Source organism: Poeciliopsis prolifica, unplaced genomic scaffold, assembly GCF_027474105.1.
Source record: "Poeciliopsis prolifica strain line A6 unplaced genomic scaffold, Auburn_PproV2 SCAFFOLD023, whole genome shotgun sequence".
Lineage (NCBI taxonomy): Eukaryota > Metazoa > Chordata > Actinopteri > Cyprinodontiformes > Poeciliidae > Poeciliopsis > Poeciliopsis prolifica.
In genome coordinates, this window is record NW_026562398.1 from 5,632,070 (window position 1) to 5,649,720 (window position 17,651).

A 17,651-nucleotide genomic window follows, 5' to 3' on the forward strand; every position below is an offset into this window, starting at 1 on the left:
AACAGGATGACAAGTACCACAAACAGCAATTAATTACCTATCTAAAACCAGTCAGCCACATTTGTTTCCCTCCAGCACAGACAGTTGCGTCGGCAGCAGCTGCCGCCCGGTGGACGATCTGTGCATGTAGAAATCACAACCCATATTTCAATGGAAACTTCATTTGTGGTTCAAAACATCTTACCATTCACTTTCAAAATGGCCTCTGTAACAAAGAGTAAATTTGGACCAGAGTCACACGAATGCTCCTCGCGGCAACAGTTAGGAGCATTGGGGCGTCAAATTAAGTATTGAATATTAGGCACTGTGAATATGCTGTTGTGTTTGAAGACGAACAACAGAAATAGCTACTAGGTTGTCATTAGTCACTGTGTGACATAGGTTCCAAAATATGCAAAGAATAATTCAAGTCATCTGTGGGGACATGAATTATGTCCCCAGTGACATAATTCAAGTTCCCACAGAGGCCCCCGCCATCTGTGACATTACGGTTATGTGTGGGTGGGATGAGTGGTTGGCCTCCAGCTGAACTAGCGGTGCATACTGTGCAGCTCCATTTCCTCTAAGTCTAACTGATGTGATTGTTGCATTAATATGGATTGGTTTCCTTAGAAAATTTGCATTAATTCAGATATTTGTAAAGTTCTACCCATTACAAAATCCCTTTACTTCCTATTCTTAGATTCAGGTTGAAGCAATTAAAGATATTTCTCACTGAGCATGTGATATGAATAATATTTGGATTTTTTATGCTATGTGATTTCATCATCTGAATCCCAATGGGCTATTTAAAATATAACCTATACGTTTCAGAATTATGAGAAACACCCATTAAGGATTGCTACAAGATGAAAAGATTGGCTCTATTAGCACTGAGTCACAGCTGACCTCTGATCTCTCGGAACTTAATTTAAGAAGAAAACATCTACTGGAACAGCTACAGAACAAAGAAGGAAATATTTTAGAGAATCTATCAGTGAGAAAATTCCTGCTTTAGAAGAGCTGAACTGAAAAACTGGACTTGGTTCAATTAGAGATAATGCGTAGCTTTGATTCTAAACGCTTGCTGCTTCATGGCAATTCTCCTCAACCGAAATGGACTTGGGGCTCCCGCAGTCATAATGGTGTCATTTTAGTCAATTTTAATAAGATTACAGGGTGGATACTGATGGCTGCAGTGGTTGATATTTACCACAGAAAGATGAGAGAGTCCGCTGAAGTCTGAATATATTCCTAGACTATTTTCAGTTAGATGTGCACTGAACTGTGAACATCCAAATTTATTGTAAGCACAGTGACGCTCTCTAACTTATTCAAATTTAATGTAGAAAAGCAAAATATCCATTTGAGAGTTTGAGACTTGTAAAGAAATAGAACAATGAAAACCATTTGTTGTTTTCAGTAAAGTAAATATTAAGTGCATGACAGAGACATATTTCTTCGAGGTTGTCTAATGTAGTTACATAGCACTAGCTCCTTTATCACTTCATGACAGAGAGCCAAAAAATGACAAGGCTTTGGCAAAGCTGAAGTCGCAGCTCATGTTCCAAAACAATGTGCCAGAACAAGACATTGTTAACCAAAAAGTCTTCGGCTCAATACATCGATGAAAGCAGCCCAGATTGCACAGTTCCTCTTTGTGAAGGTTAAAACACAACGTTTAACTAACATATTTCACAGATTTCACAATCTGGAGGTTTAATACTTATTCATATGTCAGAATGGGTGATTTCTGTGATGTGCAATAAAAACATTGTATTGTCTTTTTAATAAATAGTTTTGCTCTGATTTGACTTTATATGTATATAAACAGAGAGCGAGAGGGGGAGAGACACAGTGACAAGGGAAGAAGGTTAAGAAAACTTAACCAAACCATTTGACGCTTCACATCAGTTGACCAGTTGTTAGGAGAAAGCACTCTACTGCCATAAGTAAATAAGCCCAGGTTTTTGTTATTCCTACTGGGCTGTTAACTGGAACTATTTGATTTAGTCAGGTAACATTAAGATTTAGCTTTCCACCAACATACATTATGATGAGACTTCACCTCAGGCCCACCGTTAATCACTGTAGAGAATTATTTATATGGGGGAACTTTTCTTGAACCTGAAAAAGTCTTAGGAAATTATTAAACTCTACCAGAAAAATCAAAAGTGGTTCATCAATGGGTCTTTCAACAGAAAAATTAACCCAAACATGAGAAAATCTACATATTTAATTCACCATAACCAAATCATACAAAACACTAATAAAGAGTGAACAAAGAAACGACCCAGTCCTTTTACACAGATTATATAATGGTTAAAGAGCCTCATATTTCTCTGCTTCAGCCTCGTGAAAAGTTATAGGATCATGATCATGTTTTCTTTCATAAAGCTTAGTGGCATTTTGACATGAATCACTTTCTTTAACTCTGTGAACTGGGCATTGGTCCCGACAGAGCATGCTCTCTTAGAGAGGCAATCTCCTAAAGGTTAATGCTTCACATACCGTCTAATACATTAAGATGCAACATTCAGTCAAGAGTGGACTTGCAGCAGAACAAAATAATTCATGGTAGGACAACTTTACAGGCTTACTTTCTGATGACATTTACTAACTCTCACTCAGCGTCTGAACTTTAGCTCTGTCAGCAAAACAGCTCATGCTTCCATCCACGCCTGGACATTTTAAATAGCACACTGTGTTCAGCCTGAGGGGACCACAAATGCTTTTCAGATAAACAGAAACATTATAAAGATCCTTGAGGAAAACCTGACCATCAATCAGTGACACTATCAGGGCAATTACACCTCCATGTCCACAAATGCTAGAGCATCGCGATGTCCTTCTGATGGGACTGCTGATGGGAGGGCAGCAGCGAAGATAAGGATGTCAGAAAGTTATTTTATGCTTCATCTTGCTAAAGACAATTAGAGAAAACGGCCTCACATTCGTACACCTCTGTGGGTCTTGACCCAAAGGGCGATGCAGACAGCCTCATTTACAAATCTAGTTGCATAGATAAAACAATGCTCATTCTCACCCGCGGCTGTGACTCAGCTATTATCAGGAGGGATACTAGGAAAGGAGGAGTGAGGCGCTAGGATTTGAATCCTGAGCGAAGGCACTTCAGGCATCATTTACAGCCAGTTGCCATACATCCTCCCTCTTCCCCTCAGCACGGCCCCTTCCCCTGTCTCCCGATAGGCCAATTAATCATTCTGTCACGCAGACAGTGACCCAATCTGCATGTAAAACTGTGTAGAGGAAATGTGACACGAGCAGAGGATCTCCTGCACCACAGCAGATAAGCAACATCTAATAACATTCAGAGGGGAAAATTCTGAGCAAAGGAGGCCGTAAGTGAAAAATGGCTTTCAGGCAACGGAAATAATTCAAGGAAAAGATGTATTAAAGAAGCAGCTTGTCATATTGAGCTATTTGCTTCCATCCTTTCAGGTGGAGAATGAGATGAGCAGAAAGATTCACTACTCTTATGTCTATTTGCTAGATTTTTAGGTGAAACCAATAGGTATTCAGAGCATCAAAGACTGATCTGTTATACACTGAAACAATAGAAAGCAGGAAAAGCAGACAAAACAAATGAAGGGATGGTGGTTTGAAATTTAACAAACTGTAATTGCAAAGACCGCATTTATAATTCATAGTTTACTCTCAAATTGGTTCAGGGGCTAAAATATGAAGGGATAGACCTTATTTTAACCTAGCAACACACATTATGTGGAATCCCAATAATTATTGCGATATTAATGTGTGCAGTACTGCACAACTAATGCTAGGATATATTATATTTTTAGCTTGTATTATTCCAGGTGTTCTGCATTCAAACTCTACCTAGCCCAGAGATTATGCCAGATGTTTTTGTTGTCTTTAGTTTTGACTGATAGGGTTTACCTGTATTTTTAAAATGATAACATATTCAATTTAATTTTCTTTTAGTTTAACTAATTTTCAGTCTGAATAAGCTGAACAGAGAAACATCATTGTGCCATCACACATCAAGCAGATGGAATGACAACGTGTAACTTTGAAATTAAACATGTCCATTTAAATTCAATAATTCAACTGTGGCCTGAACACAGTTTCACAACTTCCTCCAGGTCTGCGTGGGCTTGAATTGTACACCTGCTTGTGCATAATAAAATATCTCGAGGGGGCTTGTTGCAGATGTTTTTGTCATGCAATTTAATCTTTTGCCTCAGAAAGATGACCTTGTTTCGATGTAGATCTGGAGGCTGAACTGCATTCTGCAGCCACACTGGGTACTGGGAATACACAACAGAGGAGCTACAAATTTTGAAATCTAGACATATTTCTCCAATAGATGTTATCACAAGTTGGCAAGACTCTCTGAATCAGAGGTTCTTGATTTCTCAAGCTCTCACTTCAATGGGAGGAAAATCTAACAGCATGCACTTCTTCCACCGCACTAGTGGTTGAGCTGCACTGGTCTTAAACATGGTCTGTGATCCTTATACTAGTTTTTATTTATGTCAGAACTCTGCTAGCTTTCATAAAAAGTGAATCGCTAACTTTTAACAATTTCTCCAAGAATATGACACCACATCTCCGAAAACAGAGCTTTCTTTGAGGAGTTGATGGAAAGAAAATAATCCGCAGATCCGCAGATATTTTTGGATGTCCAAAAATATTATTAATTCAAAACTATCTGAAAAGAAAGTCTCATGAACCTCTGGTGTTGCCTGTTGTAATTTGTACTCAATTTAACAGTCACAAACCTCTATTTTCACTATGTAGCAACACAGACAGAAAATGCAAGTAGGTAAAAATCTCACAACACCCCACAATGACAGCTGGCTCCAGAGTTTAAAGAGAAGCCAAACTGCTCTGTCAGCACAGCAGGATGTGTGTGATTTGTGACAGCATCTGACCGTTTAACACCGAGGCGCCCTGCTGTTGTCTGCCAGAGACACATCAGCAAATGGGCCTGGGCCCAAGCCTGGGAAGGCTCGGCCCTCAGTGTAGGGTGAAGAGCTGATGGCGTTCAAAGAGATATCCTCTTCTTTGTTAAGGAAGATTCTTTTCAGCAGTAATTAGCATTTAGAAAACATGCAAATATAAATTTAAAAAAAATGTTTCACTATAGTTGCAAGAATTTGCAACTTTATTTGCAAAAGTAAATAAAGCCATATAGCCCCAGGAGGGCACACCCACTCTACCAGAATATTGCTTGAATTATTTGAAGCCTACACTATTACAGTAAGCTTCTTTCCTTTCTCTTCCTCTTTGAGCATTTTCAGCATTTGGGCGCCAGCTGCCTACTTGGAGGGAGCAAACAAGAAAAAGAAAGGAGACTGGTGAACTTCAAAGCTTCGTCTTATTTTTCTGATTATGTATGAGAGACTCTGAGAGTATTTCGTAGAGTGAGAGCCACTGGGAGTGGCTGCCTGAGGTACTGACTTAATGAGCCTGTCTAAATGTTTTAAAGCCTGACAAAAATTACAAAAATGAACGATCAGAGCATGCTCAGTTTCATATACTCCTCTGTGCTATTGGCATTAGAGAAGTAAACATGCAGCAGTACCGCAAAACATTAACATTGTTTGGTGGAGTTGAAATAAATAACCACTGATATACACCAATCAGGCATAGCATTATAGTGACTGGCAGATGACATGAGTCCCACGGCTATCTCTTCATCAATTAGTGGGCACAATATAAGCCATTTGGTGAGCTTTGTATTTACTTCACTGACAAACAAGGAGAGCAAATTCTGACCTGTGGTCAGGTCCAAAAAAGCAGCTAATGTACTGTAGTTTCTTGCATGTTGAGCTGTGTAGCCACACGCAGGTCAAGGTGCCAGTATTGACCCGTAGGCCTTCAACAACGAGCAACAAAGAACAATCAGAACATGGTCATCATCACAGTCCTCTGTACTATTGGCCTTATCGAAGTAGGCATGCTGCAATAACATTCAACTATTGGTGGACTTAAGATAAATATTTACTTCACTGACAAATAATCACTGGTATGAAACAATCGGGAAATACAGTACAACAAATGACAGGTGACATGAATACCACAGCTATCTCTTCATCAGTTAATTGGAACAATATAAGCCAATTAGTGAGCTTCATAGACAAAATTTCAAGAGCTGGAAAAAGGACACATGTAAGGTCTCTGTGTTAGGAAGTTTGCTACAACCTTAATGACCAAAACTGAAGCTCTTTTTACTCCAAGCTATAGTTAAAACTTAGCTATAAAATGTGATCCAAGAAAATAACATAAAGTAATTGAGTACAGTCATGCAAGGTTACGCCTCACAGATACACAGAGAGGACAAAACCTAGCCTGTGGTCTGATCCAACAGAGAAGCTACTGTAGTTGCTTGCACATGGAGCTATGTAGCCACAGACCAGTCAAGGTGCCGGTAATGACCTCAGTTTGTGGTCAATGGGCAGGTGAGCAATAGACTACAGAATTTTTATTTATACTTTGAAGGGTTGGCATAGTGGTGCAACAGTTGCCACACACACAAATCACAGAATACGCTTAGCAACAGCTCAAAAACTCCCAGGCTTCCTATCTTGTTTCTGCTGAATATAATTTGACACTGAAGCCTGAAGTACAGGAAATAGGCAATCAGAAGTACTGTGTTTTGATACTCCAATGTGTCAGAGTGGTTTTGTGAGATATCATTGTCTTAGACAACATCAGACAGCTAGTTTTTACATTCTGGCTTTATTTTGTGTGTTCCTAAATAGTTTTTGTGTGTATTTAATATTGTTGTGTTCATTGTTAACTACATTTCTAAAATCTTTCTAAAACAAATAATCATTTGCTCAAGTCATAAAGTCTGTTCTGATAAACTCTGATAGTAAGCATATTTCAAGTTTCCTCTTCAGGTTATATGAGGACATGTGGTGTCAGAATAATGTACATAGTAAAGAACCCCACCAAACAAATTGACTTTTTCAAGAATGATTGTATTCAAGCAACAATTTCCATTGCACTTTTTTTTTGGTAGATTTGTGATGAGAAATTTGGATAAAATGAGCCTCTTACACATAATGATGCTAATAACAGGTTCCAGCCAGAAGCATAAGAGTCAGAAGTCACCAATATGAAGTGCAAGCAGCCCAAAGATAGGTTTTTGTCCTTGGTACAGTCACCTCAGTGCTGCCTGAGCTAAATGTCCCACGAGAGACATCAGAAAAAAAAGAGCATCCTGCAGCACTTTATAAAATCCCCACCCATCTCTCTATACTCCTCAGCAGAACTGTCAGCCTCTTTTTATGTTGGATTACTCAGCCTTTAAAGGTAAAGACCAATGGGGGCTGGCTCCTGTTTTGTTACATTGCAGATACAAAACATCTGTCCTGGGAATTCATAAGAGTAGCATTCTGGCTCTTTCTGACTCCTTGTCAGTGTTCGAGAGGCTGATGAGACTAAAAAGATAAGCGGGGTATCTGTCAGCATGGCAGCATCCAGGACACTCTCCAAGAGAGGGGTGCACCTACCAGCAGAGGCTAACCAAAGCGTGATCAATGAAAAGAATTAAGTACCGCTGTTAAAAACCACAACTCATTCAAAATTCATACAAAAGCTCTGTACTAAGGTGGACATGATTTACAACTTCATTTATAGGACAGATTAGGATGCAAGTAACTGAGTATTTAGTAGGGAGACATTAATGTAGCTTGAAGTAAAGTTACAAAACAGAGACCATTATACAGCTTCATTGTGGTGTAATCAGGAAAAAAGAATGATATAAATATTTTCTTGTTGCAGTTGAAAACACAACACTACTTTAGCCAATAAGCTATTACAGATTCCTCAGACGTAGTGTTCCTGCAATCCCAAGAACAGAGTTGAAATACACCCTTACCAGCACTACCGTAAATTGCGTAGTCCTGTTCTCCACAATGGGCAAACCCCTTCACCAAACAGGCACTTGGGGTTAAAATGACAGTGCCTTGACGATGTGCCTGCCTCGACCGCTTTCCCATCAGCACCAGAAACTGCAGTCCTCTTCGCACGGTTTCCACTGCAGCAATACTTGTTCTCCTGCATACACACACACGCATATGAACGCATTCCCACACACACGCACTCGCTCTGTAACTACCCCCACCGCTGGATCTCTCCATCCCCTCATACTCTCCCTCTCTCCACTCTGTCTCTTACCCTGAAAGGATCCCCCATCCATCCTTTTCACCTATCCTTTCCTCTCCTAGCTTTTCCCCTTTATCTTCCACCCCTTCCCTCCGCACCAGCGGTGCTCACTGCTCGGACGACTGATTTGCGATGCTGCTCACAGGGCGCTGCATGCAGCAATCTGTGTCCCGACGCGTAAGGGCAGACCAAAAGCATCCATATGCTAGTGGGAGCCACCAGCATCCGTACTCTCATTCAAACAGAGCTGCTGCTACTCTGGGAATCCATGGAAATCAGATAGGTTCCTGAGCTGCAACTCAGTGTGGGGGAAAGTGGATGTAAATTTAAAAAAAAAAGAAAAAAAAAGGGTTTTGACATAAAAGATTAATCTGAGATAAAAAAGAGAAAAAGGACAAAGTTCTTGTTTGCTGAGTTGTTACAACAGTAGTTATTTGCTACTTTGGCTCTTGTGTCATCACATTTCTTCCACCTTAAACTTTCTTAAACTTTTTCCTTTCAAGAATAATTACATTTTTGATATTAGCAGGATAAACAAATAATAAAAAATGGTGTGTGCATGTATTTTAAAAACTTCAGCTCACCTACAAATGTTTGCCATGCCATCCTGCGTTACCAGACCTCTGAAGTTTCTAAAAAAGGGTTTGTTTTTTTGCAAGTCCCAAAAGTCTAAAACACTGCAAGACAGGAAGCAATTCTGTAAATGTCAATAAGACATTATGATGCACTTTTTTGCTGAACACCAGTGATGAGCCAGACTCTTTGGAGCCCTTTGGGTATTGCTGTGTGTTGCCAAGAATTATAGTCCTCCCCCCAAATGAGTCACACACCTTATTGGCCAGCAAAGAGTATTTGATCCAAAGATCAATATAGTCTTAATTACTAAAAATGGAAAGCAGAAAAAGTGAAGAATACTGTTGTTTTTTTACTTTTATTCTAATTATACACCTTGCTATCAAGAAAGTTGTAAATCATATAGTACTGCAAACCTGCTTTTAATAAGAAGACATAAACTAAACTAATTTACAAAAAGTAGACATGTTTGTAAATTGTCCCCTATTATACAACAGAAATTCACTCACTTAACAAAACTGGCAAGCCTTAAAGAGTAAGACTAGTTTCAGTATAGGTATGTATTGCCACCTAAATTCAAAAATGTAAAATACTGTATGCAGTAGCAGAGACTTTTCTTTTATAGCAGCAGGGTAATAAAAATAATCTAATTTGGAAAGTGGGCTGCAGCTGAGGAATGTCATAGTACCACTGTTGATTAAGCTACTAAGAATCCGCCTTAATTATCCAGGTGAGCCCAGTTTTCAAAAGAGAAATAAGACAAGTCAATCATTAGTTCTTCTTCGGCCTCTCGCTACAATTTTGCAGCTACAACCTAATGTTAAAACACTACAGTTCAGTGCCAAACTGAGAATAAAATAAACTTTTTTTTCTTTACAACTTTTTGTTAAGTGGAAAATTTCAGTAACCTGCAGCAAGGAAAGTTTTCGTTTCAAAATAGTAATAATTAATAGCATTCCTGCTATCCATCTTGCAACCTCTGATTTATGTGGTCATGTCACAATCTTGCTGCAACATTGACTGTCTATGCCATGATGCCCAATGAAGCAAGTCACATTTTTTTATAAAAATGTAGCTACGATTGGTTTAAAGCCTTTCTCTTAGTAAATAAAAACCATTGTATATTTACATTGTTTAATACCATCTTTGGTCACAAAATGGTCATCAAGCCATTTTATCATGGCTTGATAAAATAAGCAAACACTTGAGCAAAACTAAACAGGGCTTAAAACAAACATCTAGCTGGATCAAAATGATCCAGTTGCCTCAGAGCAGCAAATAAATCTATTTATGAGCCAATAAACAAAAAAGTGTTTGCAAGTTATGTTTTTGAGACTTTTATGTTTTCTAATGAGCTGAACATGTGTTATTCGAGTGCCAGTGCCTTAAATGAAGTAACAACATTTGGAACATATTCTGTTTTAAACAGATCTATTGAGATAATATATGGCTCCCCAGGAGAAGTGAAAATATACCATCACACTGAATATGGTCACCAGCAGACCTTATGTCTGGCTAAATGAATAGAACTTAAACAATACAGGTATTATCCTTTTGTTGGTTTTTAACCTTTATAAAAAAAATATATAAAAAATAAAAATACAACAGGCTATGTCAACCACCTGGTTTATAAATGGGGACTTTCCCTTTCTTTTGGAGTTCTAAATTAAGCTATATATATGACCAGGAGTATATATAAAAATTCCCTTCTCACCCACCACGGGTGGTTCTTATCCTCTGAGCTCGGGTCCTCTACCAGAGGCCTGGGAGCTTGAGGGTTCTGCGCAGTATCTTGGCTGTGCCAAGGACTGCACATTTCTGGACTGAGATGTCTGATGTTGTTCCTGGGATCTGTTGTAGCCACTGCTCCAGTTTGGGGGTTACTGCCCCGAGGGCCCCGATGACCACAGGCACCACTGTGGTCTTCACCTTCCAGGCCCTCTCCAGTTCTTCCCTGAGGCCCTGGTATTTCTCCAGTTTCTCGTGCTCCTTTTTCCTGATGTTGCAATCACTTGGTATTGCTACATCTACCACAACGGCTTTCCTCTGATGTTTATCCACTACGACAATGTCTGGTTGGTTCGCCATTACCATTTTGTCTGTCTGGATCTGGAAGTCCCACAGGATCTTAGCTCTGGCGTTCTCCACCACCTTTGGGGGTGTTCCCACTTTGATCTCGGGGTTTCCAGTCCATATTCTGCACAGATGTTTCTGTACACTATGCCTGCCACTTGGTTATGTCGCTCCATGTACGCTTTCCCTGCCAGTATCTTGCACCCTGCTGTGATGTGCTGGACTGTCTCAGGGGCCTCCTTGCACAACCTACACCTTGGGTCTTGTCTGGTGTGGTAGATCTGGGCCTCTATTGCTCTGGTGTTTAGGGCCTGTTCCTGGGCTGCCAGGATGAGGGCCTCTGTGCTGTCCTTGAGTCCAGCTTTTTCCAGCCATTGGTAGGATTTACTGATATCAGCCACTTGGGTTATTTGCTGGTGGTACATCCCATGTAGGGGTTTGTCCTCCCATGATGGTATCTCTGGCACCTCGACCTCCGTTCCCTGTTGTCTGAGACATTCACTGAGCACATTGTCTGTTGAGGCTTTGTCCCTGATGTATTTATGGATCTTAGTTGTTTCGTCCTGGACAGTGGTTCTCACACTCACTAGTCCTCTGCCTCCTTCCTTGCGGCTCGTGTACAGTCTCAGGGTGCTGGATTTGGGATGGAACCCTCCATGCATTGTTAGTAGCTTTCTGGTCTTAATATCTGTGGCTTTTATCTCCTCCTTTGGCCAGCTAATTATTCCAGCAAGGTATCTGATTACTGGCAAGGCATAGCTGTTTATCGCACAGATTTTGTTCTTGCCATTGAGCTGGCTTCTCAGGACTTGCCTTATTCGTTGGAGGTATTTAGCTGTGGCTCCTTTCCTTGTGACCTCATCGAGGTTGCCATTTGCTTGTGGTATACCTAGGTACTTGTAACTGTCCTCTATGTCTGCTATTGTTCCTTCTGGGAGTGAGACCCCTTCTGTGTGGATGACCTTCCCCCTCTTTGTGACCAGCCGACCACATTTCTCTAGTCCGAATGACATCCCAATGTCAGTGCTGTAGATCCTGGTGGTGTGGATCAGTGAGTCGATGTCTCGCTCACTCTTGGCATACAGCTTGATGTCATCCATGTAGAGGAGGTGACTGATATTGGCCCCATTTTTGAGTCTGTATCCGTAGCCAGTCTTGTTGATAACTTGGCTGAGGGGGTTCAGGCCTATGCAGAACAGTAGCGGGGACAGAGCATCTCCTTGGTATATGCCACATTTGATGGACACTTGTGCAAGTGGTTTGCAGTTGGCTTCAAGGGTGGTTTTCCACAGCCTCATCGAGTTTGCAATGAAGGCTCTCAGAGTCCTGTTGATGTTATACATCTCTAAGCATTCAATGATCCAAGTATGCGGCATTGAGTCATAGGCTTTCTTGTAATCAATCCAAGCCATGCACAGGTTGGTGTGTCGGGTTTTGCAGTCTCGGGCAACTGTGCGGTCTACGAGGAGTTGGTGTTTGGCTCCTCTGCTATTTACACCGATACCCTTCTGTGCCGTGCTCATGTGTTTATCCATGTGTTTGCTTATCTTGGCCGCTATGATGCCTGACATGAGCTTCCAGGTTGTGGAGAGGCAGGTTATTGGTCGGTAGTTGGGTGGGACTGGACCCTTTGATGGATCCTTCTGGATTAGGATTGTCCGCCCTTCAGTTAACCATTCAGGGTGAGTCCCACTTTGTAGCAGCTGGTTCATTTGGGCTGCCATTCGCTCATGGAGAGCAGTGAGTTTCTTTAGCCAGTAGGCATGGATCATGTCAGGCCCTGGTGCTGTCCAGTTTTTCATACCTGAGACTCTTTCTTGGACATCTGTCACAGTGATGGTTACCGGGGCTTGCTCAGGGAGGTTGCTGTGGTCCTCTCGTAGAGAGATCAGCCACTGTGCATTGCTGTTGTGGGACGCCTCCCTTTCCCATATGCCTTTCCAGTATTGTTCAGTCTCCAGCCTTGGTGGGTCTGCTCTGTTGTTATTGTTACCCTGCCATTGAGAGTACACCTTAGCTGGTTGAGTGGAGAAGAGCCGGTTAATCCTTCTGGATTCATTCTCCCTTGTGTATCTCTTTAGGCGGCTGGACAAGGCTTGGAGCCTCTGTTTGGCAGTCTCGAGTGCTTCAGGTATGGGCATCTGCCTGTACTTTCTGGGTACTGGTCTTTTCATTGCACCCTTGTGGAGCTCTGACAGTTGGCTCACTTCCCTCCTTGTTACCTTGATTTTAGCCTCTAACCGTCTTTTCCATGGTGGGTATTGGGTCTCATGGTTGCTCTTATAGCCAAGTATCTCAAGGATCACTGATGCTGAGTTGTAGATCAGCTCATTGGTTTCTGTTATGGTGTTGGTAGGGATCGTTCTCAATGCTGCATTCACATTCTCAATGAGACTTTCAGATGGTACTTCACTCAGCCGTTGTAATTGGCGCCGGGGAGGCCTGGTTGTCATTCGGGTCATGATTCTCTCTCTCAGGTCAGCAGCTGTCTCGTTCAGCTCTGTTTCGCTCATTGGGGCCGTGTATCCCCTCACTGGGTGGGGACTTGTAGTTAAGTCCCCACAGTCCTGACATCCGGGTTCCTCCCTTTTGCCGTAGCATTTGTGTTGTATCTCGTCAATCTCAAGTTGTGATAGCAGTTGCCGTTTGCGGATGTTGGAACACTGAGCTACTAGTTGTTTAGCGCTTAGTGTTGACTGGGGATGTCGAAGTAACCATTCCTTCCCCAGTCTTTGCATGTAACCTCTCTCACTAGGGTTACTTGAGTAGTAGCATTCCAACAGATCCACATTTTCATCTCTCGCCCATTTCCGTCTTGTTCCAGTAGCCCATTTGTCATCAAGGTGCTCTGGTTCCCCAACACCTGACGCAGACCTTGTTTGGCCGGGCGACGTCTGAGCCGGCATGTTACGCAACTTAGTATCTCTCATGGTATGAGGTAGGCAGTAGCTTGAAGGGTCTTGCCTAAGGACCCAGACTGGATTCGAACCCTGCCCTCTCGGGTGATATACTGATGCCTTATGTATTGAGCTATCCAGTCAGCTACATATATATACATATATATACATATACATATATACATATACATATACATATATACATATACATATATATATATATATATATATATATATATATATATATATATATATATATATATATATATATATACTCCTGGGTTCAGAGGTCACACCTCTGAGCTCTCTGCAGCAGTACACCTCCATATTATTTTATATAACAGTGAAAAAGGAAAAAGAGTAAGTCAGACTCCTTCGCAATGTACACCCAAAGCATAACAGTAATTGTTCTTTCTGCATCCAAAATGTTTAACTCATAAACACTTCTGGTCATTTTGCTCAGACTCATCTGTTTTTTTTTTTTTTTGTTGTTGTTTTTTTGTGCAGTCAGTGTAACACATTTCTTGCAGTCTGTCGCCCTGAAACCCTGGCAGGTTTGTTTTAGTGGCTGAGTGGGAACAGAATATTGATCCAACCAAGATTCATAGCTTGTTGGATAAACCCATCGTGACCGGCGCTGGTGCCTTTTTTATGATGCAGAAGGCGCACAGAAGCACTGACTTGTAGAGGCATCAGGCTGATACTTTTATTCTTGTCATAGATTTATGCAGCTTATCATTGCCACTTCAGCAGATACTAAATGTATGGATAATCTAATAATTATCAGCAAAATTTCATCAGGTAAGGAGTAAAGTAAAGAGAAAAACAATCCATCAGACTTGACTTCGAGCTAAACAGGCCAAGCCTCCAGAGAGATTCAGTGAAAGCTGGAAGGCATATTTAATAAAGCACATGTGCAGCATGTATCAAAAGCTGACTGAGAAGCCATTAAAATACACCGCACAAAGTTTTGAAAAAATGACATATTGCACCATGTGTTTTCTGTGCATTAGTTACACTGACATGAATGTATCTCATAGAATCTTACTTAAGAAGACCAGAAAAACGCAAGAATATCAAATTTTGAGGACATCTTCTGTTAAATTTATTTATTTATTTATTTCCAAAACTTTACATTTTCTCCCATGTAGCAATTACTATGTTGATTTTGGGTGAATGTTTGGATTCCCTGCAATGCTGAAAAATGAAACCCTCTTCATCTTCAGCTTTCAAAATCATCAGAAGAAGAGAATCACCCCAAACCATGATGCTGCCACCACCATGTTTTTCTACAATGTATGTTCTTGTGAAAACTTGCAGTGTTGTTTCAATGTTGAAACTGTTGAAATTGGCTTTAAAAGCTTTGAGTTAGGTTTAATTAGACCATGCCGTCTATTCCCACAACATTTTCAGATTTTTTATGTTTTCTCTGGAAAATATCACTGTGGTCTCTCAGCCATACTCTATAAATTTATAAACCTATGGAGAATAACGGATAAATTTGGCACATTTTGCAATGCAAGTATTTATCGGAAGTACTTTTGCTGTTGTTAGTCTCTTGGAAGCCTTTCTGACCAGTTTCAATGTTGTCTTTTCATCAGTATTTCAGAATGTCTTTTTTGTCCAATGTTTTCCCCAACTATCGCAACACCATCACTATTGTGCTACAGACCAAAGCTGTAAAACCTAAAAATGCTTATTGTAGAATTTGATTTATAAAGCATTTCAACAAAACATTCATTTTATGACGCCTTTATTTGTGCAAACCAGGTTATCGCTGTATTTTGTTTAACGTTATTTTCATGTGACACATTCAAACACAAACACACTAACACAAGCTAACACACTATCAAAGTGGCAAGACGTTTGAAATGATTTATGAAGGTCTATGGTCCTACATGACAAAATCCAGACATTTTAACAGCAGCGTGTATGTATTTGAAAGCCACTCTATCTTCCTGTTGTGTACTGCAGGCTGCATAGTTTAACTTTTTTTCTTTCTGCATATGTTTGTGATGCTGCATGTGACTATCTCCATAAAACCTTTCCTCTTGCTTATGCATCAATTACTTCATTGAGGCTGTAATAAATCCTAAGCAAAATGGGGGAAATAATTACAAAAAGAAACTCTAATGCTTATTTTCATCATAAGTAATATGAGAACTGGAGCTGCATTTGCACACAAAAAGGATTGGTGCTGTTTATCAAAGGTGGTTAGAATTGCAAACAGAAAGCTGTGTGAGTCTGTTCCATGTGCACCATCTTTTCAGTGATTGCTGCTTTCATGTAGTCATGATAAATATTGCATGCTGCAGTGGCAGTTTCGCATTAGATCTGGTTCTGTTTCTCCGCCTGGTTGTGGCAGACATTAGATGACGCAATAATGCGATGCTGTGCATTTCATCGTGTTGGCTCATTCAGACCAGGAAGAGTGAGAGGGAAACGTCACTGCTCCTGTCGCCTCCATAATGAGCTCCACGGCTGCTTTTTAAAAAGCATCAAGTGTGCAGAAGGTGGATTTGATCTTGAAATTGTTCATAACATTATGCCAGATGTACCCAAAAATTTTACCTTAGGTTTTAGTAGATAAGAATTTACTATAAATATGACTAATGTAATTTAGTTTCAAAATATAAATCATACTTTAGTTATCATATATTATTATTTTTGTTTCAATTTACAGACAACAGAAATAATTTGGGTGACTTGAACCATCCCAACAAAAAAAGGTCAACAAAAATCATTTTTCTCCCCACAGGAGGAGACAAATGATTACCGTATGTCTTCATGCAAAGTATGTAAATATCAGGTTTCAACTGCAGCCTCCAATGTTGGGAATGTCTCTGAATAGATTTCGAGCTAACTAAAGCTAGCATTAATGAGGCTAGCAGAGGGCAGAGAGAGATGAATTAAATGAGTTTCAAAGCAGCAGCCCATAACTGCCCTTCCAGGCACTGATGTTTTCCAGTAGGTTTTATTAGCTTTCTGTAGCCGCCGTGGTACTCACGCTTACATCACTCATAAAAATGACTGGGATTAATCAACTGAGTGCTGGGAAATGCTGAAGACTGGCGTATGAAGAGCGAATCTAACACTAAATCATGCTTGTTCACACTGGGCTGCTCCTTCATCCTCAGCACGCCTTTCCTGCTCTGCTCACACTGCAGTTGGCTCCCTCCTCCCTGGCACATGGAAAGCCTTTTTTTAAGAACAGAAGGGAAAACCCAGCACATGCTTCATTCTGACATCTAGTGGAACCTATAACATGCGGCCGAGCACCAAGCTCAAATCGATTTACATTCAGCTGATTTGTGATGAAAATATCTACTGTGCATGAGAAAATATGCAGTAAATCAGTGTGTAGTTTAACAAGCCTTCCATCATATCTCAATTCTAAACAAAATTCAAGAAGATTTGCCTCTCGGGTCAGTTGCTGCTTCAACCCTACAGCTCGAAAGAGTGTTATATTGTTGGACAGCTTCAGAAAGCATCCAGCCATGGACTGTCTGCCAACTGGGCCATGCCATCAGTGGACAGTAAGGGCACATATGGAGGGTGGATTTCTGCAGAGGATGAAGGTGGGTAGCAATGTGCAGTGATCTGTCCCCAGTAAAAAAATAAAAAATAAAAAAAGGACAGTCGTAGCACTGGCTGTGGATCTTTCTTATGGGGCAAGTAATTTTCTATCCATTTCTATTTTCTCATACACTTGAAAATCTCAAATGGTAAAGTCAAACACAAGGGAGATCTACTTCTGGCATACTCACAGCCAAAATCTGTTGTCTTAGCTGGAAGTTATCACAGTGAGTGTTTTCAGTCCAATGTCCTGGAAGAAAAAAACACAAAGTGAAATTAGCAGGGTGTTTACTTTATTTCAAAGAAAAAACACTTTGTAAGGTTTGGACAGAAATACAGTTTACATAAATGTTGATGTCTTGTGACTCTTCTGAATAGAATAACTGGTATGTA

The 17,651-nt window shown here is 40.6% G+C and overlaps 1 protein-coding gene across 4 annotated transcripts in view; it reads right to left on the bottom strand.

Moving 5' to 3' along the window:
• LOC129370296 (synaptotagmin-2-like) overlaps nucleotides 1-17,651 on the bottom strand; it is a 63,532-nt gene that overhangs the window by 16,586 nt on the left and 29,295 nt on the right. For 2 of the 4 annotated variants that reach the window (XM_055046185.1, XM_055046182.1), the window contains exon 2: nucleotides 17,450-17,508. The gene's annotated coding sequence lies outside the window, so the exon portion shown is untranslated. Of the gene's footprint in view, nucleotides 1-37; nucleotides 110-7,852; nucleotides 8,032-8,151; nucleotides 8,287-17,449; nucleotides 17,509-17,651 lie in introns of those variants that run through there. The other 2 variants (XM_055046184.1, XM_055046183.1) reach the window with 2 other exon arrangements.